The sequence below is a fragment of the Poecile atricapillus genome, chromosome 6 (genome assembly GCF_030490865.1).
Source record: "Poecile atricapillus isolate bPoeAtr1 chromosome 6, bPoeAtr1.hap1, whole genome shotgun sequence".
Taxonomy (NCBI): Eukaryota; Metazoa; Chordata; class Aves; order Passeriformes; family Paridae; genus Poecile; species Poecile atricapillus.
The window spans coordinates 32260106-32285106 of NC_081254.1; the positions used below are offsets into that span (position 1 = coordinate 32260106).

Below are 25001 nucleotides of genomic sequence, written 5' to 3' on the forward strand. Positions count from 1 at the left end.
GGGAACTATAAATACATAATTCCAATCACATTATTTTTCAGACCAAACACCATAGCAAAATTTGCTAGGAGATGATGCAAAAAGCTAAACCTTGGATACTTACAAAATACAGAAGAACTATGTTAATCGAAGAATTGTGTAAATTAAAATGGTCCAAATGTCTACAGAAAATAATTATTATATTTGCATGTATTAATTAGAGTTAAAAAAGTTTTGCCTGAAATTGCACTGGATTGAAACAAAAATGAAATCATATTTAAAAACTGAATTTAAAGAAACTGTTAAATATCCATAATAGCTATGCATTAGTCAATCTAAATTCTTGAACATCAATTTTATCACTTGCTATGACAGATGTTTAGGATTCATTAATCTCTTGCCATTTCCTAAATGTAAATTTAATGGGGGTGAAACTGCTCCTAAACAGTTCTCACTCAGGCATTGCTGTCATAATTTTCTGTTTATTATTTGGAATCACTTCCATTTTCAGTACATGGGTGATGCTCTTGACCTCTGCCATCTGTATTCTGGCTTGATGGTCAGAGATAGTCCCGAACATCACGGAAGAAATGGAGAATTTGACTGATCTAAAAACCAGCCCCAGCCAATGGAAAGGCTCCCAGTGGCTCCAGTGGATTTTGGATGCCTCCCACCCCAGAGGCTGCGAGCAGGATCGTGGGCAGAGCTGCTCTGTGCATGCAGCAGATTAAAGATCCAACTGTGAGGAGTTGCTTTGTTCACTCAGATTCAAACCTGAACTTCATCAAACACAGCATCACAGTGCGAGGGTGGGGCTGGAGATGAGTGCACAAACAGGAAGCAGATGGGACTCCTCAGTTTGTGTCTCATGTGCAGCACAGCACAATGGGGTCTGGCAAGGAACACAAACAAAATTCTTCCAAGCAGGGTAATTTGTAGGTGCTCTGCTAGTCTTGCACCTATTATGCTCATAATTAATACAAGAAGTGGAGAATTTGACTGGAGATCTCTTAGTGGCTTAATAGAAAAATCAAAGTTTCATGGTTTATTCATAATTCAGCCTGTGGTATGTGGAGGAAAATATGAGCAAAATGCAATGCAACCCACAACAGGCAGCATGTCACTGTGCCTGGCCTTTGTTTTCAGACAAGACAGTCATTTGTACTGCTATTTTTAGGAAGGTGCTTTCACCTCCTGTGCTCCTGTTTCCCCTTGGTCCCTCACTTGGGAGCAGGACCTTTCTCAGCACACACTGCCCAGCACAGAGCTGTACAGAACAGGAAAATCAGATCTGCACAATCTAATGATTGGGGTCCAGGATCTCTGCACCAAATCCAAAAACTGAAGAAAATCAAGGACAGAAAGGATCATGCTCACAGAATGCAGAATATCTCGTTAGGGGCTGAAGGAAATGTTGCTGCAATTCCTCAACAAATTAGGCTGTTTTGATACAGAAACAGGTGCTAAAATGAAGCAGAGGTGCCAAATATTAGAGAAACAGTGGTCAGTCTTTGAACTCTTGCAAATAAGAGACACTGGAGTATTAAAACAACAGAGGAACTCATATCAGCTGGGGAACTCCAGCATAATTTAGTCTGAAGTTATTCACAAACATTATCAATATTTCTGAGTTTACACTCGCACCTTTGACTGTTGACTTAAAGCATCCAGTCTGGTTCATACTACTGGAAATGTTTACACTTTGGAATCTATTATGCATAGAAAAATTAGGGATTATCTTTGACCTGGGTTCCACATATTTTTATGCAAAACTAAATAATAGGGTTATTTATTCATTTAATCAATTCCATATATTTGCCATAAGCAGGCTTGATTTCTTCTGAGGTCACAGTCAACATCACAATTTTAGGAGGACATATGGTTTGACTGCTAACACAGATATCTGTGAGCTTTCCTATCTTTCTGCAGGTTAGGAGCACTACATATTAATGTGGACTAATCCTTATGTGGAAACATCAAAAGGAAAGTCACTATTGGGGCAGAGCAGGCGTGTTTATCTCTTAAAGGTGGAGGGCTATGTGTATTTTTTAGGAAGGAAAAAGGAAAACCACAAAATGTTCTGCACTCAAACACAGCAAAAGGTGTTTTGGGCAGGACCTCTTGCAGGCAGATTTAGGCTCTCTCTGACCATGATGTGAGGGGGAAAAGGCTGAGTAGAAGGTAACAATCACTTGGATGCAGGAGTAGAAGGGTGCAGGAGAACACATTATCTGCCCTTAAGGAGAAGAGGTGCCTCACACGTTCTGTTCTGCCATGCAGCAAGGCTGCAGCTGCCCAAAGGGAGGCACTGCCTCTCTCTGTGTCAAAGATCTCTGCACAGCCAAAATTCTGCTTTACCACACACTCACCTCTTCCCAAACTTCATCCCAGCACCATAGGAATAATCTGTTTATTTCATGTGGTCTCTGCTTCGGAGGACATCATCCGTAGCTTTAAAAATTAATGATTGCTAATGACCTGCAGTCCAAGAATCAGAATTAGAGAACGTCATGAATATCCTGGGATAATGAATTAATTCTCTTTTTCATAGTCTGTTTGGCATTGCTGGCAAAAGGGAAAGGCAAAAATGACAAATACATTTATCCACTTAAATCTGTAACTAAACGGCTCTAAGGAAAATGAAAGCATACAACTTCCTTTTAGAAGAAGCATAGATTTTGTCTGAAAACAAGAGATATCCCTTCTAAAGGGGGTTAGTTGATCAGTAAACCCTAGAAGTTAATGCATTTAAAGATTTGGATACCATACTAGGAAAGAATTTGTTTATTCCACTCAGACTAACCAACATATTTCACAGAACTTGCAAGTCATGCTGGTGTCGACATCTTCATAAAGAGCTGTCATTTTATTATTATTGGCAAATGCCTGGATGCTGGTGAGGGAAGAGGCTTTATTTCTAAGTGTGAGGAGGAAAATTAACAGTTAATGTAACAGATACCTACCACAAACAACAGAGATCATCAACATTTAATGACTGGAGTAACCATATCCTCCTTCAGCTGATGGAGGTTGTATAGAAGCAGATGGAGTAAAATGCTAACAAACACTATGTACCAAATGTAATAGCAGATGTGAAAGCTCATCAGGATTATGCCATTGTGAGACTAATTGCCAGGGTGCCTGGAAGTTTTAGCAAGTATCTTTCCTTCCCCCACCCCTTCTCCCTTTCAGCCAGTGCTTATATTTTATTTATTTATTTAGGTTTTAACACCTCCTCTTGTGATTTGCAGGCAAGAGGAATCAGTTTCAGTATCAGTACAATGCCTCACACAACACTCCTAGAGCTGAACATCTGCTTGACAGAAGGCTGCTGGGAGCTACATGCCAGTTTTGGGACTCTTCCTTGTAGTTTGTGTGGCAGAAGTAAAGTATTTCAAGTATTTAAAAGCTCGTGGGACTCACCAGAGAGAAGGCATCTGTGAGGATTCATAAGCTGTGCAGAATTTCCACCACAACTGATGGAGCCTGGTGAGAGCAGCTGAAGGTTGAACCAAGCAGGGATGTTGGCCTGGCCTCAAGGGTGTTCAGATGCTGCTGCTGACTGTGCCTGCTGCCCAACAGGAGCAAAAGAACCAGACAAGTGTCTTCTAAAATGTAAGAAAGTCCTCTGAGTTTTGTGCCTGGCAATTAAAACCCCAGCACAGAAGCAATGTGGGTATTAAAACACTGTCAGAGTTTGTCTTGAGAGGAGGTGGATGCCCATCCCTGGAAGTGTTGAAGGTCAGGTTGGATGGAGCTCTCAGTAACCTGATCAAGAGGAAGATCTCCCTGTCTATGGTGGTTGGGCCAGATGGCCTTTAAGGGACCCTTCTAACCTTAAAAATTGTATGATTGTATGATTGAAAAAAATGAAACACATGAAGGAGAAAAATGTTGCTCCTCCAGAAAGAGAGGCTGCAGTTTGTGGTGTTTTGTTGAATATCAGTTTATAAGAAAAAAGGAGAAATTGGGAACAAAAATGGCCTGTGGAGTTAAAACCATAGGCCACAAGAAGAGTGTTGCTGGAGGAGGCTCCCAAGAGCTGGGCAGGGGGTGGATTAGAGTGTGGTGAGAGATTGCCCTGTGAATGACATTTCAAATCAAAGCCCCTGCAGCAGTTACACCCTGCAGGTATGGTGTCCTCAGAGGTCAGGCAGAGGCTGCATTTCCTCCACACCTGGCTGCTTGGCAGTGGAGGTTTTATAGTGAAACACAGGCTTGTGACCCATTATGTGCAGGGGTCCTGGTACTTCATCTGAAACAGGGGGAAAGAAAAGCTGATCCATATTTTCTAACAATAAATGGCAGGTGGATACTCCTTCCCAGGTGCAGGAGAAACTGCTCTGAGATCTGCAGGAGAGTCACAGGCTATTGAGTAGCAAAATACTGGCACAACATTGCAGGAGCTGATGGAATAGCAGAGAGGAAAGGAGGGCTGAACTCTGCTCCTTGTCACAGGATCCTCTGTGGTTACCCCAAAAACAAAGCTAAGAGCAGGTGCCAGAATATCCACCAGTCAGAAGGTGCTATCCATAAATGTGATTTTCAACCAGCTTCAGAAAAAGGAATGTGGAAAGCAGGAATGGACTCTAAGTGGAAATGGAAAGAAATGTTTGAGTAAAATACTCCTAAGCTGGAAAGTGATGCAGACCATAGAATCACAGAATGTTTTGGGCTGGAAGAGACCTCAAAAACCATCTAGTGCAAATCTTCCAGTCATGGGCAGGGACATCTCCCATTAGACCAGGTTTCTCAAACCTGGCCTTGAACACTTCCACAACTTCTCAGAACAAACTGTGCTGGTGTTTTTCCACCCTCAGAGCAAAGAGTTTTGTTCCAATACCTAAGCTAACCCTGCCCTCTGTCAGTTTGAAGCCACTCCTCCTTGTCCTATCCCTCCATGCCCTTGACAAAAGTCCCTCTCCACCTCTCTTGGAGCCCATTTAGGCACTGGAAGGTGCTAATAAGGTCTCCCTGGAGCCTTCTCTTCTTCTCTTGGAGATCCACATGCTCCAGATGCTGCTGTCCCAGAGCAGGGCACAGCACTCCAGGAGGGGCCTCACACCAGTGGAGTAGATGGGTAGTTATCAATAAAACCCATCACTGTATAATAGGGATACCTCAATATAAAGCTTCTAAACTTAAAGCTGCATTTCCTCCACTCTCTCTCTCTCTGTCAGAAGATTCAGGTTCTCACCCTGAGGCTGGATTGTGCTTACTGGCAGCTCAAGGCTTTATGTCACAGGGCTAAGTAGTCAAAGACCTAAATGTGTCTTCCCATTTAACCAAGGGGGAAATAAACCAGGACTGGTGCCTGTGAAAATAAAACTTTACCAGTTGAGAGGGATCCTGTCACCAGCTGAGGCAGAGGTGCAGCCTCTGGGGCAGACTGGGGGGCCAGGGGCTGAGGCTGGGGGTCTGGGGGTGGTGGGGTAACAGGCTCAGGACCCTCCTGGTTGTCTCCTGAATTCCTGTGTTTGTCACACTGGTGTTCAGTGGCTCCCAGCAGCTCTGAGGAATGCCAAGGAGCAGGTACAATTCCCAGAGAGTAGAGGGAGGATTCCCAATAATCAGAGCAGGGAATGGAGCCCTGTCCTGGTCCTGACTCAGCTCAGGCTGCAGATCTCCCTTCAGTTGAAAAGTCTGGATTTTCAGTCAGTTGTAATCCATGTGATTGTGGCTTCTCAGGTAACTGCAAGATGGGACTTCTTAGTTTACCTAATAACTGCTTATTTTTATTTTTTTTTCATTTTTGATAGGTTTATCTCTCATATTCTCCTGCCTGTGATGTACAAGCAGATAACAGCACTTGAAACATTCATTTTCTCTCAAGCAGATTTCTCAACATTTAGTTCAGAGAGTTCATCATGTTTAAAAGCAGGTAACCTTGTCAAGTTGAACCCTTGGAAGTTTATTCAAAATTATATAATATCAATCCATTTTCCAATGGATTCCAACTTAGAAACAGACTCTATTATTTTTATCCCTGCAGCTGTTTGTACAGCCCATGAAATGATTTGTGCACGTGTGTGTCACCAAACAAATGTTCTGGTGCCTTTTCAGAAACAGATATTCTGCAGTAAGGAATTTACATCTACAGTCAGACAAGCTGATCTGGTGCATGTTAAAGAATGCTCTAAGAGACAAAGTCCTCTACAAACCCCAGCAAAAACAAACTGCATCTTTGGAATTATCTTTCCAAGCTAAACCAAGCAAAATTAATGAATGTAGTTCCATGACCAGGATTTAACACACAATAGACTTTTATAAAAATACCCAGGAGTCTTCAGGCTGATGCCATATTACGCCTTCGCTGGTCTTAATATTATTGTTTCTGTCTCATTTTAGGTTATTCTCCAGTGTTTATTATTAATTCAAATTCTCACTATTAAAGGGGAGATATTATCCATATGGTTGACGTGCTGCTCAGTATGTTCATAAGTTCTCCAACATTTTGATTAACACTGACAGAAAGCCCTTTGAAAACATATGGCCCTGTATACATCCTGTCATTTCTAATAATAGGGTACATTCTTCAGCACACTTTCTTAAGAAGATGAATTCAGTCATATTTTAGAAACATGCTAATACTTGGTTAATTAGTCCTTTGAGGTCAGGGGCAAAGAAAAGACTGAATGAAAATAAACTTTTCCTTGAGCAGACACCATGAGCGCTGAAGATAATTTGTGCGGCAGAAAAACGTGATATCTATGAGTAATGGTCTCTATAGACAGCCAGATTTCTTAAATCAATTAGCTCCTGGCATATTCCTGAAGATATTCGTGCTCTGTTTGATATGCCAGATTTAAATCTTTAGCATGAGGACTGATTTTGATGCTCATTTCACTGATTAGGTCAGTATCTTATTTCTGGTGTTGAATTCCTGTATTTATACCAATTGTTCCCCTTTTCTAACACCTTTGGGATATCACAGGATCTCAGCACTCTTCTCCTTTACACTCTGATACCAAACCTAGCAGAGATATTGTTGACTAAAATTCACTTTGGCTTGTGCAGTTCATGGCACATTTATATGGCAGAATTTATTCCCAGAGATTATTTTCACCACACCTATTTTGCTGGGATTTTCATCCATTTTTTGCACTGTGATAAGGAAAATTCTCATCTGCAGGGTCTCTTGTAACCATATTTTCCCTCACAGAGGTTCTTGCACTGCCTCAGTTCTCAGACTTCAATAGTTTCAGAGAGAAGTTCCTCAGACACATATTCTTAAAAATTATACTTTAAGATGTGACTACACAAAAGTAATCCACTTGAAAATTCTGCAGCACAATAACACAGATATGTTTTTAAAAGGTGATATATCAGTTTTATTCTTTATCAACCTAAATATTTTCATGCAGCTCACATGTTCAAAACATATACTCAAATTCTTTCCACCCAAAGATGTATCATTATTGTTAATGCAAATAATGAATGATAAAATTGCAAAACTTTTATTGTAATGGTTTCAGCCAGTATCTTACTCTCATTTCTTACTTTTCCCCTTTCCTCCTTGAGTAAAACCCAGGAAAAAAACAATTTGACTCTCAAGAAAACATGCAAAGAGGACTAGATTTCCCCCTGCTCCCTTTTCTTCTCTGTCTCCTCCCCCTCTGTTTGCTCCTGCTCTTTTTCCTTTGGGAAAAGTCCCAGTCTGGGCTACATCAGTGAAGCATTTCTGGGCAAAAAGCCATCAGTCCTTATGAAACTCCATCTCTGACTGTTACTGTGGGTAGATTTCTCTGAGCCCATCAAATCCCTCCTTCTCTAGACTCCTCTCAAAGAAAAATATCTAGCAAAATTTGAAGTCTTTGTCTGTAGGGATGGAGGTGGAAGAGGCTTTGTGTGACTCAAAGACCCTTGGAAGCTGCAGGGTGAGGTTAAAAACATTCCAATCTTTAAGGCCAGGGAAGTTTTTCAACTCCCAGCCAGATTTTACCCATTCCACACAGAACAGCTCTTCCACATCTCTTCCCATGAAGTCAAAATAAAAGCCATACAAACCTACTCTACTCTTTGTCTACTCTTACATGCATGTGAACAGTGCTCACACAAATACTGATACCCAGCCTAAAACCTTGAGGAAAATGGAATATCCTCTTGCACAAGTAATAATGTTTTTAGTACTTAATGGGAGATAGAATGAAATGCCTCTAATGGAGGTTAGCAGGGTCATTCAGAGCTCATTGACAATAAAAAGAAAGGTAAGATCATGAAAGAATAGTGCAAGAACTGGAATAGGTTAGAAACCCCCAACACTGATGGAAAATCAAAATAATTTTAAAATCCCCAGCAGTCAAAATCAAATTTATGGTTTTGTTGCCAAAGTTCTGTGCACTTTCTGTGAAAATTTTCTGCCTGCTGTACTGAGCTTCAAGAGCAGTACAAGTTTAGTTCAAGCTCTGCCATTCAGATAAAATATGCTCTTTTACACTTTTTGTTTCTCACTGACATTTTGTACCTGTCTTTTCAAAGCTGCCCCTCCTCCCAGCCTCCCTTTTTTCAGACCTTGAGAGACATGAATTGCCTCCAGACCAGGGACATACGGCTGCCTTGGAGATAACTGCTCACTCCTATTAAAACTGTGCCTGTGTTATGCTGTTTATCTCATGATACTCCTTAAGTTACAATACTGTTATTTCACTTTTTTTCCTTCGGTTCTACATTATTTAAACTGCTGCACATGATACTGAAAACTTGAAGACTGTTATCAGTTTAGGAAAAGGGTATTAAATGGAAAAGATTAAGATTTTGGCTGGAATCCAGTGAGCACTTAAATGCATGAGTAACTTTACTCCCATGAGTAGTGTCTTTGACGCCAATGGGACCAGCCATGCATGGAGGAGCACATGTTTGTGTAGAATTTGGGGAGAGCAGGTTCTGCTGCAAGAGTTCAGGTTCAAAACTTGGGCCTGTTTAGAGCTACAGGTTCCTACAGGTTTAGTGCTCAGGTTCATAAGACATTAATATTGTACATATATTCACTATTCTTTCCCCAAATGTTAGAGGTCTACTGATATGTCGCTATTTTCCCCCTCTAAAATAGGGGGCTTTTTACCAGAAAGGAAAGGAGTCAGGTTTCAGTCTTTCCAAGAAAATAAAACAATTCATTGTTTCAAAAACCACAGAATACATATTTTCCTATAAGGCATTGTGCTTGGCAATGCCTAAACAGGTTCTCTTCAGACTGTCAGAAAATAAAAAGCCAGTAGTGTAACACAAAAACTTTCATTCACTTCCAGAAAAGGTCACTGGATTTTTTAACCTCTCCATCTTTCCTGTCCCAGTGTTACTGTTCTCCATCACTTCCATCTTCAGTAAAAGCTGAGCACAAGATTAATCTATATTTAAACCTTTTGCTTCAAGCTTTATGCTGGTCACCATTAGCACTGAAGGACAGAAGTCAGGTCCTATTGTCCTATATGAAAGACACCAAGCTTGACCTTTATCTTTTTTCAAATAATTAATAACAACTTGTAATATTTTTTTTAAATCATTTAATGAAAACGTATATAACCTCCTAATTAAGGAGCATCAAAAAGTTAATTTTAACAAGTTTAACCAAACAAATCATTGCAGTATTACAGAATCTAAATATTTAACTTCAGTTTCTTGCTAAAAATTACTGATAAGAGATGTGCCTCTATCCTTTATAAAAGCAGGGGTTTGGCAGCCCCTTTATATGTCATTCTCAACTACCAAGAGGGTGCAGCAGGGATAAAACCACACAGTGATGGAAGAGGTGTAGCCATACCAAAGAAATTACCTTGCAAAGGAAAATGGCATCATGAGATACCTAAATTAAAATTCCTAGAACCTGGCCTAATTCAGTCTAACACACTGTAGGCACAACCTTTGCATATAAAGCACCATCCACAGCCCAGCTCAGCATGGGCTATGCAAAATTAAACTGAATTATGAGTGGTTAAAGGCAGCAGATTGACCATATCTTCCTGTGCCCCTCTCATAATGCAGTTTTTTGGTGTGCTTTTTCTTTTTAATTAACTTTTTTGTTCCTTCATTGAAACTCTCTGCTTGTTCATAAACAGACAGCCAAGGCCACTAAACAGATTTTCCTATGACAATATCTATTTCTGAAGTGAGGTAGTCATATCCAGCTGGCCGAGTCGTGACCAAAATAAAATCAATGTGCCTACAACACTTATTTGTACGGGTGATGAAGCTCCCTGCTAGGGATTGCAGTGCCTAATTTGCCAGATATTTGTTTCCTAGCTATTATTGCCTGCTGAATATTTTAAATCCATTGTAATTCAATATTCAGGCCAAGTCTAAAATAAACCTTTTATTTTTTTTGTCTCTTAATCATTTTCTTAAAAGATATTTTTTGTCTTCAATCTTCCATTTCAATCTTGGCCTTTTAAAAGGCCATCTTAAACTTTAAAAGCAGCCTTAATTACTAGACATTTTGTCTCCTACTTGGCAACATAATACAAGATGTGGAAACTGGATGCAGAGCCTAATAAATTCGTAGCACCATCCAGAAGAGGCAATAGGATGCTCCATCCAGTTAAAATCAGGAAACAATTTATATGAAGGCCCAGTAACACATTATTGTACCTCATTTTTCAAGTGTAAAAGCAGAAACTCAAATTTTCTGAAGTTGGCTAAAGGCAGATGTGTGTTGACTAATTTTAAAACAGTAGTCAAGAAACCTAGTGCTTTATTTTGAAAATAGAATTTTGAAGGATCTACCTTTTTTGCAAATACTTGTGTTGTGAGAGCTCTACATTTCTCTCCTCATCTTTAGAGCAACTAGTTTTAGTTGGGAAAAAAGGTGACCTTTTCATTCGTTTATGTGATTAAAAAATAAATAAATTAAATACAATGCAATTCCCTCATTAGAGAATACCACTAATTCTATTCCCACAATCTGAGTCCTATGCAAAGCTTTAAAAAGTGACACTGGAATTTCAGGATTTAAGGTGCATGTCTTATTTATAGACAGATTACTTGCTCTCTAGAGCAAAGGAAAGAAAAAGTGAATAATTTCAAGGAAAATATGTATTTTTTAACATCTGTAAAGAGTGACAAAGGTAGAAATCTTGTCAGTGAGAGGGGGCTGATGGCAGCAAACATCTGAGCAGTCACATCCTGCTGCCTCCCTGAAGTGCTGGCACTTTGTGCTGGGGTGGGGACCGAGATCTGCGGTGTCACCTGTCCCTGCTCCCTGTGCCTCGCTCCAGCAGGAAGGAACAGACAGGGAATGTACAACTGGAACAGGATTCCTTCCTTAATTCCTTCCTTAGCATTCCTTCCTTCCTATTTAGCTACCAAATCTTCCTGGTTCTTACAGGAGTTCCTGACTTAAAGGATTTATTAACCTTTTTGCTCTGCTTCACCAACCTGAAGCATTTTGTTTTTCCTCAGCCTGTGGAGTGGCACAGAAGGACACACTTTGTATGGTGAGGCCTGAGAAAAAGCACCAGGGATTGCTTCTGGAAAAGTGTGTAAGGAATGGTAATGCATGTCTTATTCCTTTCTCTGAGTTTATCTGGCTTTAGGGATTTGGGAGTGGATTTAAACAAAGGTTTTAAAAAGAATGCTCTCATTTTTAAAGCACTAAGCTGTGAGGTCTGCTGGTGGCCACAAGCTGCTGAGGAAATTGTGACTATCTCTGCAATGCATCAGTGTGAAATGTACTTGTTTTGTCAGGTCAAGAGGTGGCTGGGGAAAACAGGAGGCAACAATAAGTTTATTTATACATCCAATGCCACCAGCACTGCCTGTGCACTGGGCTCTAGAAACGTACATCTATTCCACTTTTTAAAGTTTGCAGTAATGGTGTGTCACCACATCAGCACACTTGCAATTTGGTTTTTTTGGTTTTTTTGTTTATTTTTTTGCCACTCAATATCCAGCTGGATGAAAAGGGTTCCCTTCATATCTCTGCAAAGGTTTTTGTAATCCAGGCAGCACAGAAGATGCACACACTGTGCCTGATCTCCATGTGCGTATCATGGCAGTGATGCAGAAATGGCACTGAAATGCCAAACTCCCCAAACTCTCCAAGGACAGGCAGGGAGAGAGGTGAGGGCTCCAGGAAAGGCAGGAGGAGGAGCTGCACTGCCCACAGGTGCCTCTGGTGTTTTCTGAAGGAATCCATCCCAAAGCTGTGCAACATTTCCTTCCCAAAGCACTGCCCCTTGATTTTTCTGTATGATTTATGACCCTGCGCATGTGCCCAGGGAGGAGGAAGGGAGAAGGGTGGAGAAGTGTCCACACACTCTGCTTTTAGCACCTGATTTCCTTTCTGCTTGGCTCTCAAGCTGCTTTATCTAATCGCTGGAGAGAGATTTGCTGCTCCCAAGGGCAGCTCCCAGCAGCTGTATCAGGTCCTGGAGCTGAATTGCCCCCTGAATGACAGCTGTCAAGAGATTTGTCACCAACACCTGCGAGCCCAAAGAGTTTCCAAACACCTTCCACGGAGCAGAAAGTCTTGTGGTAGGATAGCTTTAATGATGGAAAAAAAGATTTGATTTTGGCTTCTACATTAAGTCCATGATAGTGTTAATCCCATAAAAATATAAAACCTCCAGAATTTCTCTCTAATAATTGTAAACACTGCTTCCTTTGTCAACTTTTTGATTTATTGGGACTTATTATAGAGCTAGACTTTATTGTATTTGCTTATGATACCACAGTAATCTTTTCCCAGGCTTTCACTTTATTTTGTTACATTTATCTAGCAAGCCAGATTCACACTCCCACAGTAACCATATGGAGAAAAGCCACAAAAGCTGTTAAGTACATTTAATTACTGTTTTGATGAGCTCATATTTTAATTATGTTTATTGATTCTGTGTGTGTTGAAATAGTTTTAGCATTTCAAGAAAAAAAAAATGGAATCAATATACTGTAATTACTGGGCATTTTATAATTTTTCTGTGTAATTAAAACTTTCATATAATATTTTTAACACTTTTTACTAATCCCTCAGCTGTGATTGGCTGCATTTCCTCTATGTTTAGGTGAGCTTTAATTTTTTGATCTTCCACAATGTGAAGCTAAGTTCAGGACTAAACATAATTTCCATCATTTCCTCTTGGACCTTCTTTGGTAATTAAATAGAACATGAATTTACTGACACATCACCAGTTGTGACACATGGATACATCTTCCACTTGGAGCTGTCATGATTCCTATCATTGTGTAAGAGCTTGATGGGCAAGACAGCTAAAAATAAAGGATCTTCACTGTCCTGTTTCATTCCAACAGCTGGAATTTTGTCTGAAATAGTAAAATATATTTTTGGACTTTAAAAAAATCCATGCACTTCTAGTCAGGTAAAACAAAAAAAAGAACCCAAAACATTTAAAGCTTTTTTCAGGCTTAAATAAAGTTTTCCCTTGGATAGATCTAGACTTCTGGATTTTTAAAAATGGTAAAACAGATGTAAATATATGGGGACTTGATCCTTTAGTAGTAGAGTGCAAAAATTTTTGTTTCCTGGTGAAAGAAAATTACTTTGGACACAAAGTTTGGCCAAAAGCAGGTATGACCACACAGCTGGGTGGAAGTTAGTAGTGACAGGACTGGTATTTCACTGATGTGCTTGAGTTTTGAAATTCCAGGATTTCTCACATGGTGAAAATTCCATCCTGAGGGGAGCTTTGATGTTTGTAGCCACGAGATGGTGCCTCTCAGACCTTTCTCTTTTAACATGTTTCTGAGGTTTAATTTTAATTGTATTAAAAGCAAGAAGCAGGGTCATACCACTCAGTCATTGAATCAGTTTTTATTCATTTGCACCTTTGAATAGCACATGGACAAAGTAAAGAAAAAAAATTTAAAAAGTCATTGCTTGTATTTTAAGATTATAGAAGCATAATTTCCACCCTTTCAGGACACTTTTGAGTGACATAATGCCCTGTGCTCCTCACAGTCAAACTGGATTTGTTACATGAAGAGTTACTCTTGAAGTATTGCACCCTTGGCTCTGAGTCTCCATCTTAAATTACCAAAGAGAAAGGAACATCTTTTCTCTGGAACTCATCTTAGCTTGGCCCTGGGCACACAGCATTAGCAGGGCTGGAAACTGGCTGCTGGCTGGGGAAAGAGAAAGGACTTCACCTATTTTAGTACTGTATATTACCTGAAGGTCATGAGATTACTGTGAGAAGGGGCAGAATGTATGACTCTGGTAACAAAAAGAGGTATCAAGAGCTGAAAGGGAATATTTATGGGAAAAAACCCCACGTGATAGCAACAAATAGAGCAACCTGAAAAGAAAGGAGAATGGATAGATAGGAAGAATACAAAAACAACACACCACTGAGTATTTGGAACGAGATGGGCCACGATTAGAGAAGGTTCATGTGTCATCTTGACCCTCAGAGAAAAGTCAGTGGAGGAGGAGGGGACAGGGAGACAGGATGGGAGCACAGAAAGGTGGAAGCCTCATTTACCCCCCTTGGGAGCATTTAGCAGGAGGGTGAACCCTGGTTTTGGCCAAATGGCCCTGGTACAATCCAGGGGGGACATTTCCAGCAGTCAGAGCATTGGACTCTGCAGAAGGTGCTCCAGAGCCTGCTCTGTCTGCCAGAAAAGAGATTTCAGTGGGTTTCCAAAGCAGGCTGGAGAGTCCAGCTGCAGCAGAGGGATGGGATGGAAATGAGCAGCTGGAGCTGGTGCTGGTGGTACCTGAATTTCAGCGCTCACCCACAGCCAGTGGAACGATCTCCTTTGGTGTCAGAGATGTTCTCATCAACCCTCAATGCACTTTTGAGACAGACTCATTTCTGTGTGCATTTATAGACGTTTCCTTTCATGCTGGCTGCAGCATAATTCAAGTATATTTGTTTCCTTTGTTTCTGACTCCAGTTTTCTTCTGCCATCATTTAATAACACAGTTTTCTCTCAACATAAAACACATGCTGCATATTTAAGTATGAAACACTGATCAAATAAATACACCTGGGAAAATTAAATGGGAGAAGAGTTATGTAGGCCTAGTTACTTCCTACCACCATGCAGAGCTCTCCAGGATAAAGGCTCAAAATCTCTGCAAATGTACTACTATTAAACCCACCTCATTCTCCTGAATTTGGAGGAAATATTTATGTTTTCTGCCATGGAAAAGACAAACTTCCATCAGGAAGGACTGTTTGCTGTCTATTTACCTCTCCAGGAGGGGAGAGGACATGGAGGAGGAGATGTGAGGGTAGAATGCCTGATGAATGAATAACACATTATTCACTGAAATAAAATATTTTGGATGATTGAGGTGGAAGTGGTGAAGTGATTGACTAGAGTAAGAGCTGCCAGCTCCATCAATTAGCATCAGTGTCAGCCATAACCATGGATATTTTTTGCTTTACTAGGTGCAACAACATTATTGCTGCTTCAAGTTAATTTCTTGGGGTTTCTTAACATGAAGCATAATAAAAATACTCTACTTCAGAGAGACTGCTTTGCAGTCCTGGGCAAATTCATGCAAACAATTTTCAAAGGACTTGTTATTCCCCCACTAGGCTTTCAGGGCTCCTCCAAAAACGTTTCTCTCTAAGGGATAAATACTCATTTATAAACTTCATTGCAACTCTGTATAATTTGACAGAGAAGCCAAAATAGGTCCTGCAGCTCTGGTGCAACTCCAGACAACCACGAGCACAATTTTCAAGAGAGCAGCTACATATCAGAAAATCTTTTGAATGTTGGTAAATGTGTAAATGTACCACATATGTTTCTCTGTGTAGTAACTCAGCTGTTTCATTTCTCTCTTTTGCTCAATATTCAGTCCCTTGAGAGTTCCGACCCTGGCTCCAGTTTGGCAGTTTCACACACATAAAAGTCTTGTTCATGCAAGTTTTGTGAGCCTTTGTGAGCCACCAGACAAAAATACAATTTGTTTTTTTTGGCTGACTTTTTTTTTTTTTTTTTTTTGCACTGCAAGTCTAAATCAGAAAACCACAATTGTGTATGAAAAACATAATCAGGCCCAGCAGCACCCAGGAGGTAAATTTAGAACCTCTCTTTCCCTAACATTTCTTCCCCTCTAATTTCTAAGATCAATTAGAACAAATCAGTTTAATAATTTCATCACATCTAACAGGATTTTTTATGGAAACACCGAAGCCAAAGACTTCAGGATTATTTACAATAGCACTACCTTTTTAGACCTGTTAAATATTTCTACACTGTTCCATCTTAAAAATTAAACATTTCAGTTTAAACACATTTTACAAGTGCTACTCAGACTAACCCTAATTTCTTGCTCACCATATTTTATTTGGTTATTGACAGAATAATCCAAATTTACTAACTGATACATTTAAAATAAGTACTGTTGCAGATCATTTTTTTTGGGCCTATGAACAGATTCCCAAAATTTTGCTTTATAAAAACATTAAGATTCACAGGCAGTTGCCTCTCCTTGATTCTTTTAATAAGTTGAAGCCCAAACTGAATGACAATCTGATTCTTTTTGTATTTCTTGCTGAGGGATCCTTGTTTGAGGATTGTTACTGGGCAGAATTTTTTTCTTCTCTTGGCTGATCCATAGAAAGTAATTTTGGTGGGTTACAAAACAAAAGGAAAAACAAAGGAAAGGGAAAACCAACACATTAATAATAATAATAATCATAACTAAAATAATATTAAACCAAAACAGTTATGGGGAATTATATAAATTATAGAAAGTGTCTCTGGATGAGTCTGTAAAATTCAAAGGACAAGAAAAAAAAATGCAGCAAAGTCACCAAAGTTGTCCAGACATCAGATGCTACCCAAAACTGGTTCTCACACAGACATTGATGTCACTAAATCTCACAAGAACTTGCACAGCTGTAGTAAATGAAAAATTTCTAGAAGAAAGATTGCAAAATATGTCAAATTAATGATATCAGACTGTCTCAACAGCTGTGAGAGCTCCCCATACCCTGCTCACTGCGTGTTTCAGTGAGCAGGAAGGCTCAGCTCTGGATTTATGCCTGTCTGTGCAGAGTCCCACACATGCACATCAAGCCCTCCTCCCTTCCCAACATCAAAACCTTCTAAGGAGAGGTGGAGGATGAGGGATGCTCACTGTCCTCATTGCATCTGCCTCGGGGCACCTTCTACCTACTCCCTGCTTCAGTCTGCTGAGAATTTAATTTCAGGGGGAAAAAAAGAGAAACCCATGAAGAAACCAACATGAAAAATACAGGCCCTGATTCCTGCCACATCAAATTTCACTGCAAATGCAGGGGCACAAGAAACATGTAAGAGCAGCAAAAGTACTGGATTTCATTCTGCTCCATGGGAGATTTATCTGTTGGTACTTGAAATGCACTGGAAAATTAGTGTACCAAAAACCACCTTCAAAAGGAGGGTGTAAAAGTGAAGGAAAAGTCAAACTAACAAGAACTGCTGTGGAAGAGGTGGCTGAACACTTTTGCCATCCACCTGCTCACAGGCTGTCAGCTGGCACAAGTAATTCCCCTTACCTGGGGGCATTCTCCTGCTCTCCTTCCCCTGTTCCTCCAGCCACTCTGGGCAGATCGCTGGGGAAGGGGAAATCAGAGTGTTCCTCATCATAAGAAGAAATCAGAGAGGGTACAAAGTTTCACTTAGCTTTAGATTAGTCTAAATTAAATAGAGTGGCCTGGGGAGGGGTCTTAGCCTGCAGGGCAACCTGATAGTGAAGCTAGAATCACAGTCTATCTATGTTCTAAATTGATGGCAATGAAAATAATACTCCCCAGACACAAAAGTACACTTGTTTTCAGATTAATGCATCCTGAATGTGAGCTTTTCATCTCCTTTCTGAATGACTTAACGTGTGCTCGTTCTCCTTGGCCAGAAACTGAACTGCGGGTTCATTATTTGGAAACTTATTTGCGCTGAAGTCCATAAGGCCAGTGGCTTTGGAAGATGAAAACTGCTTTCCACAGGCTCTCATTTTGGGAGAAGCTGGTTGCCCTGGGCTGCCAGATGCATTCCCAATGAGCTCCTCCATGTTCTGTTTGGGCTGAAATTGAGACAGCAAACACCAAACTGCTGCCAGGCCTGACCCAGGGATCTCCAGTGGCTCCTGGGAAGGTAAATGCTGAGTGAGAAACAATTGCTGCTGCTCACTGAGGAGCCCCAGAGTGCTGTCAGCTCACACTGGCACTGCCTGTTCCCTCTCCTAGGGAAGAGCATTCCTATCTGCCATAACTGCCAGATCCCACGCTCAGATCAATTAATTCCTGGAGTGCACTGTCAATTAATATGTGTAATGGATGATAATTTCACAAATGCTCTAGCTTCATTTTGTGTTTTGCAAACTGCTATTAGCACAGAATTACATTGTTCTTTGATTAATAAAGCATCTTTTTTTTTTTTTCTGTGCTTTCAGATTTTGCCATTTACAATAGTACAAATCTGTGTTTTCCTCACTTATCTGTGGATAGATGTAAGATAGAAGAAAGTTGTAAAATACATCTGTCAAGATGTGCTTGAAATTACTGTTCTTTCTGTAAATGGAGAATTATTACACTAATTCAGACACATGCTTTGCTAGATTTAGCTTCAGTTCAACTTGCAATGGAAAAGGATACTGAAAAAAAATTAAAAGTGGAATTGAAAAGACAAGACAGCATCATCAGTTCATTGCAAAATATATATTTTCTTACTGTCATAGCATTTTCTGACATTCTGGGAACACCTGACTTTGCAAAGCATTTCAGTCTGATAAATGATGTGTTCTGAGAGCATAACTTGTACATGGTCTCTTAAAAGCTCCTTCAGTCTGATGTCATTTTACAATTCTCTTTAACAATAGACTATTCAAATTAATGGGACTTAATTGGAATGTGTTTTTCCCTGCTATTACAACCCTGCACAAGTAACTGCATTGGTTTTAGCTGATAGAAACATCCGGTATCAGCACTGTCAGAGCAGACCTGCTGTCCCTGGCCTTGTGCATCCACATTCCTTGGTCAAACCACCTTCTTTTCCCGAGCATTAACTCATTATCTCCCTGCTCTCTGTGCCTGTGGCTGTAACTCCATCCTGGGGAGCACCAACTCCCCATACTGGGAGCCAAAGTAAAGCCCCACACGTGCTTTTTCAGAGCCCTCGACAAATGGCAGCAGTTTCACTGATCCCTGTACCCCCAAAATGTTCTTTATTCTCCATATTTTCACTGCAAATGCCCCTCCTGGATGTGCAAGGTTGCTGTGCTGTTTCCACAACCAGCTGGCTTTTGGAAATCCTGGCTTTTTTAATTCACAAGGTCACTTTGACACATGGAAAAAAGCCATTGAGTCGTCTTTTATTTTTCCCCTACGATGCCTCCAGCCACGATATGCATGGGATAAATTGAAGATAATTTGAAGAACTGAGAAAAAAACTCCTTTTCAGTTCATGAATTCTCCCTCATAGAGTGGAACTGGTGTTCAGTCAAGGAAATGAAGTTTCTGCTCTTGCATCAGTGAAAGCTCTCTCTAGCAGTAAGAAAATCATGCTGCAGGACAGGAATACAATGGCATATTTCAAATTCCTTTGCTGGTAAATCACAGAACATCATATTTTAGGATCCCAAACTCTTCACAAATATATGTATTTAGAATATTTTAAGATGTTTCTATAAGCTATTAATTTATTGTGGTCTATTTAGTGATTGCCCTGTATTACAGGGCACATTTCACAGTTGTCTTGACTACAGACAAATCAGGAAAAACAAACAGGCCTGTTTTCATGCATTCATAAATAGAACAGATCTAAATTTAGCTTAATAAGGGCTGTTTATTCAAGTACTAAAATGCTTAGAATGGAACACTTATAACCTAATAATCATGTAAAAATGTAGAGGTCAAGGTTGCCTTGGCACAACTCTGGTTGACCACTCACTTTTGACTTTGCAGAGTTAAATTCACTGTGTTTCTCATCTGTGCCACTGAAATCCTCTGACCAGAGCACATAACCACATCTAAACCAAGGCTTTTATGTTAAAGTCAAAATATGAAATACAAAATTAGCTAAAACTGGTGGAAAAAAACCCCATAAACAAACTGAAACCACATCATTTCCAATGGTATTTTACCTCTGGCTTGGGGAAAATGCAGGTATGTATCTCCCTCTCTCTGTGGGATTTTTGTCTGCATTCCAGCATGGGCACTGGTGAGCCACTGTGAACTGAACAATCTTATCCAGTTAATTCTTTTAGACTTCATTTTAACAAAATTTAAAATGAAAATTAGTCTCACAAATAAAAATGTTGGGATATTCGAATTCACTGGAGCTTTTGAATACTGGTTAAATTTTAAAATCAATGCTGGTTAAACACGAATTATCATTTTACTTATGAATTACTTTTTTAAAATATTACAATATAGAAGAACTGTAGAGCTACACAGTCATCCACTAAAATGAGATTTCCCAATCTAATAGTTATTTGACTGAGCTAATATTGAAACACTTAATAGCACTTAAACAAAAAATGTTCAGATTTCTTTAAAAAGTAGTACTCTGATCATGAGATTTAAATTATCATATTCATTAGAGAAATCCTGTGCTGTGAGCAAAACTCTAACACTGCAGTGATCCAAATTGACACACAGAAATATATTTGCCTTAAAAAGAAGATAGACACTAATGTGGGATATATTGGCACATGGAAACATTCTTTGTCAGGGCTACTCTATTTTTTTTCCCCCAGAGCAAGTTATCATTTAACTTTTCCCCCTTTTTTTTTTTTTCCTTTTTTTTTTTTTAATTGAAAAGACAATATTTTGAAAGAGTGAAATAACAGCACTTCCAAACCACGGCGGGAGCAGGCAGCAAAGAAACGCATCTTCATTTCCATCCCGAAGAAAAAAACGAAAGCGCGAGTGTTTATTTTTAAGCCCGCAGACCAGAGCATCCAATTGATCCTACCTGGGAGACGGGGCAGAATAAAGGGCCATTATTCTGGGATGAGATCTGCAATTGCCTTGAACTTGCCAGGAGTTCAGGTGTGGGTGTCCCCGTGCCCCCAGGAATGCTCCTGCATCTGCCTCGTGCAGCCCTTGTAGGCAGCGGCTCCATTTCACCAGAATAACCTCGCCATTCATCAACAATGAGGTTCAAATTGTACTTTCTCTTAACACAACATTAACTCTCAAAGAGCTGGAAATTCAGTATTCTGTTCCCCGAGCTTGGATTCCAAATCAGTCACTGAGAACATTATATGAGCAGTAATCCCATTAAATATATCATCTTGCAAATATCTAAATCCAGTTAATTAACTTGTATTGCAAAAGAACTCCAAGATATAGTTTTCAGCTAGCAAACTTCCATTTTAGGTTTCTAATTATGTCAAAAATAAGTTTCATATCTCCTTTTCACTTAAAAACTTAAAGTCACCTAAAAACCCATAAGCATCAGCAAAACAGGTGTCATATAAAAGTTTAAAATCTGAGTGTTCTTTATTAAACTCTATTTTTGTGGAGAGATTATTCAAGTAGAGGCCCCATGAATGTTGAAAAAGACAAACACCATCTATGAAAATTGAAAACATTTTGTACTTATTAACTAAACAGGAACAAATGACTGGACAGGAGATAACTGAGGTCATTTTGCACTTCATGCTGAATGCAATATTGCAATTCCTCCACTTGGAAATCTGTTTACTAAAGTTTCCCAGATTTTTTGTTCTTTTAACGTTTCTTGAAAAGATTTCTTTTCTGTACATGCCAGGCAATGTTGCAGCATCACTTAAATCACCACTGCTTTACTCTCATAAATGAAGTCACACGTGATTTTAAACACAACTCCCACCAGTTCTAGGCATAAAGGACCAGGTCCTTTGTTTTCAAGTTGTGGTTAATGGCAAAGATTAAAAAATGGGGCAGAAGGCATAAACCCTGCTGTCTTTAAAAGACTGACCACAAAAAACAACATATTTGCCTATTAAAATAGAAAAGAGGATATTTTAGAAACAAATCAGCCACAGTATGTGGTTTGGTGTTTTATTAATTGAATTCTGCCCATATTAACAAGTATTACTACTTTTTTTCCTTCAAATTATGCCTATTATGATTTCTCTTATGAAAATAATGATTCATGTTTTAGATTGAGTTGCGTGAACATGAAACAAAAGCAGTATGGAGTAAAACTGAAAAGAATTCTGAATTATTTCCCTCCAGTTTATCAGTACTTCAGGTCACAGTCCACTCACCAATTATCCAAATGGCACCCAGTCTCAAAAGAGCTAATAATTACTTATTCATCAAAGAGAAGCTTCTGGGATTCATGAAACCTCTGTAGCCACATCCTCACTTTAAACTGCCATGAGCTGTGTCATGGCACTGCAGCATCGCTGGCTGAGCATCAGAAAGAGTCAGGGATACATGAGCAGTGTTATTTTCCCCCCATTTTGTGGAAATTTATCTCCTTTCCTGGCTGCCCACGCTCCTTTTGCCTTTATGTGTTTTGCTGTTGTGGTTTCTGATCTGCTGGCCTTGCTCAATTCCTTCTACTGAGAGCTCTCATTTCTCCCAACATTTAGCATGTCTGCCTCAGGGATAATTCAGAGCTCCAAGATTCCTTCCTCCAGGCATCTCTCCCTTCGTTTTCATGAAAGGCTTCTGATTTTGGATGTCCTGGGGCAGCCCCTGACTGGGGACATCTGATGGCAGAGCTCCAACCTACCCAACACTGAGTAACTCTGTACATGGGCAGCCCAAAGGGTTCCAGTCCCCTGCTCTGCTTACCTTGGAGGTGACGTGATTTTGTCCCATAGTGCCAGAACTGCCTATGGTCCTGCCATCCTGAAGAACAAAACATGAGCTAAAATCCATCCAGAGCAGTGAGGAATCCACTGCTTGCCCTGGATGGAGCAAGTTTTAGACAAGGATGCTGAGTCAGCTTGGACCTGGGATCCAAGACTTTGGAGCATTTATGCACAAGGTGAAAACATCTATGAGAATCTAATTTTTAACACCTTGGGCTGTAGCTGCTTGTGATTTTGTATCCATTTTGGATACAGGAGTTGAACATCCAGTCCTCCAAAGTAAAGAGAAAGCCTTGAGGTTATGTTATAGCATTGTCTGCAGATTGAGAGTTATATAAAAAGCAAGTATTTTTCACCTCATAGATTAAACAGCTGCTTCATGAGCTGAAAGTGACCTTGAACAGCTCTGCTGTCTGCAGCCCAGTGCATTATCTGCTCTTGGCTCCTTTCAATGATTTGGACAAGTCAGTGCCAGAAACTTCACCTCACATTTTCCAGTCAGGCAACAATTAGATCAACCATAAAGCACAATTTTGTTCCCTTTTGGCTACCTTGAGAAACACGCGTCGTCATTTCTTCATCTTTGGCCTCTGGCAAGAATTCACAGTGGCCAGGTAATTTATTCTTCAGTATGGTTTGCTACTTGAATTTAAAACACCAAAAAAACCCAAAAAAGAACCTTGTGAATTTTCCAGAAACATCAATGATATTATGACTTGACTATGAAATAAAATATGTTCTTTTAGCTTGCCTAAATATCCAGCTGTGGATATTCCCAGTGAAAGGGTTAATACCTGTATTTTACCCTTTTTGGATCAAGCTGTTGAAAGAGGGAAAGCTTCATGCACCATAGGAACCTGCACTAGTACCCTAATGACAGTATAATTAGAAGTATCATTGTGGTAATGATTCTTTTCATCTGGCAAAAGGCCTTCACAAAAAAAAAAAAAAGATCTCTTATTCACTTAGTTTCACCTGCCCATTTTCTTACCTCTGCAACGCTCCTTTTCTAGGTCAGCACCAGAAGTTAATACTGGGTGTTTGACAAGGCTTCAGACTTTGTGCTCATCAAATTAATTAAAGAGAAACACATCCAAAGCCTAGTGAATTATTTTACTTTCTAAAAATGCTGCCCATTCATCTTGTTTAAAGATTTACCTGGCTCAGTGGGTTTGATTAATGAAAAGGACAATGGGGCTCTTGTCGGTGTAACCTGCAGTCACTTGGTTCAGGGTCAGCAGGTTGAGGGAGAGGCCTCCATGTCTATATTTAGTCTCTCTCTACTTTAAAAATCCAAAGAATTGAAACATTACTGATTTTATCATTATGCCACAGCTTGGAGGAAAAGACCAGAACTGTCTTGATCTCAAACTTCATTCAACTCTTTTTTGGTTTGTTTCAGTTAAATAGCACACAGCAAGTCCCCCCATGGTTGTTCTGGCTGTGGACTGGCTTTATGGCATTATGACAACACCAAAACCAAGTCTAAAAGTGGCTTCAAGTGAGCTTAAAACATAAATTCTTTTAAACTGCTACTGGGAAAAAATTACACTAATATATATGTTTACATAAACTCTGAAGGAATAAAGAAAAAACAAACCAAAAAGGAGGAGATATGGTACATATTTAAATGCCAGTAAGGTTATAAAATAATCATAAATGCCTTGATCCTGTAAACATTGTGGCATACAATCAGCAACAGTATCACAAATGCTCCTATTAATGGATTGGAGCTTTGATTCTGCCATAAATTGGAAACCAGATAAAAACCCACATTCTTACACTTCCAGAAACAGCAATAAAAAAGATTTCTGCTAAAAGCCAGAGTGGTCCCCTTTGTTTCAAGAGAAGGATGCAGCCTCCACCTGTCTGTCTGTCTGTCCTGGGGCTGTGTGTCCATGCCCCTGCTCTCTGCTGGTTGTATTGGCAAGGGATGAGCGTTTGTCCCTCGGGTTTGTCCCCACCTGCTGCTGGGAGCTGTTGCCTCCCAGTGCCACAGGACCCAGCAGGGATTATAACCTGCCCTCTAGTGATTCCTACAGTTCACATTTGGCAACATTTAACGCTATTTATGCATTACATAATTGCACGTTCATTACATAATGGTTTCATTACGCAACAGTGACTGTGCTCCTGCTTTACACCTTTCCAAGGGGCTCTTGAATGCAATCAATGGATTGAGCATCCAGCAGATTGCTGATAATGATGGGCTGTGATCATTAATAACTCCTTCTACTGATAGGTTTATAGGCATATAAGACACAAATCATGCCTATCGTCCTGGGACAGCTACTGTTGCACAAAGCCATCTGCAAGCACAGGC

The 25001-nt window shown here is 39.9% G+C and overlaps 1 long non-coding RNA gene across 1 annotated transcript; it reads right to left on the reverse strand.

The window, feature by feature from the left end:
- Positions 1-2363: 2363 nt before the first annotated feature.
- Positions 2364-23690, reverse strand: LOC131580426 (uncharacterized). The gene is made up of 3 exons (XR_009277868.1): positions 23670-23690; positions 22659-22715; positions 2364-2457 (listed from the first exon to the last, which is right to left on the reverse strand). It is a non-coding gene; the product is annotated as an uncharacterized LOC131580426 (long non-coding RNA).
- Between the last annotated feature and the right edge of the window lie 1311 nt (positions 23691-25001).